This window comes from Bison bison, unplaced genomic scaffold, assembly GCF_000754665.1.
Source record: "Bison bison bison isolate TAMUID 2011002044 unplaced genomic scaffold, Bison_UMD1.0 scf7180017858068, whole genome shotgun sequence".
In the NCBI taxonomy this organism is placed as follows: domain Eukaryota; kingdom Metazoa; phylum Chordata; class Mammalia; order Artiodactyla; family Bovidae; genus Bison; species Bison bison.
Window position 1 is genome coordinate 13,980 of NW_011488641.1, and position 1,521 is coordinate 15,500.

Sequence of the window (1,521 nt, forward strand, 5' to 3'; positions counted from 1 at the left end):
CTATCTAGTTTGGTCATAACTTTTCTTCCAAGGAGTGTCTTTTAATTTCATGGCTGCAGTCACCATCTGCAGTGATTTTAGAGCCGAGAAAAATAAAGTCTGACACTGTTTCCACTGTTTCCCCATCTATTTCCCAGTCCTATTTTGGTTCTTTTGTATTTTCCTTCATATTCTTATAAAAGAATAGCCCAGTTTATGCTTGCATATCTCCACTGACTAATAATTTCCTACCTTCAAAATCCTTGCCATCCTGAAATGGACTAGAGTTATTCAATTCAATTAAGGTACTTTTATAGCAGACCATATTCTGATACACCTAAGAGAAAATTTGGACTTAGGGCAGAAATTTTACCTTAACTATGATAACAACTATTCTTATAATTTAACCAGCAAAATGAAAAAAGAATGCTGAATTTTTTGAAATGCTACTAAGGAAAAAAAAATTTAACTATATTATTTTAGTGCAGAGAAAATTGCAACTTAATAATTAGTGTTAAGAAATTCCCTAAGATAACCAACAGAGAAGGCAATGGCACCTCACTCCAGTACTCTTGCCTGGAAAATCCCATGGACAGAGGAGCGTGGTAGGCTGCAGTCCATGGGGTTGCAAAGAGTCAGACATGACTAAGCGACTTCGCTTTGACTTTTCACTTTCATGCGTTGGAGAAGGAAATGGCAACCCACTCCAGTGTTCTTGCCTGGAGAATCCCAGGGACGGCGGAGCCTTGTGGGCTGCCGTCTATGGGGTCGCACAGAGTTGGACACGACTGAAGTGACTTAGCAGCAGCAGCAGAAGATAACCAATATCTTAGAGTAATTTTGTTTATTTTTATTAACAGGTTATCAAAATTAAAACTTTTCCTGATTATCTTCATAAATCTGTGCTGTGATAGTTCTTTTGTCTTTATTGGATTTTTGAATTAAATGCGTATATGGCAATTTCAGAAACTGCTCACTCAAAAAATATACTAAGGAAAAGTAAACTAGCACGCCACACCCATGTATGACCCTGGGGTATTTCAAATTATTTCTTACCTTATTCATTGTATTCTGAATTTCTGTAGTAGTATATTAAATCTATAAATATATACAATGTGTTTTTAAGTGGTGAGCAATGTTCACAAATCATAGGGAAGGGGAGAAAATCAATTCTATTTACTGAGCTCCATATTAAAAATATTTGCTATATAGGGCAAAGTATTTAATAAAATTGATGAGAAAACAATGTTTGGATAGAGTTTACAGTGATTGCAAAAGCTGGCTCAAGAATCTTAAGCGTTTTCTTAGATCTCTCTTGCTCGGGAAATTTGATTCTTTCATGTTTATTTTACCCCTTTTTTCTTCTCATACCTTTCTCAAGAATTCCTTAATTTGGCATTGTATTTTGACTATGTTATAGCAGAATATAGCACAATATCAAATTAAAGAATTTCACATATATATGAAATTTCATATATATATATATATATTTTGAAATGCTTTATTTTATAGGTAATGGGTAGGTGGTAGGTAGTGGGAAGT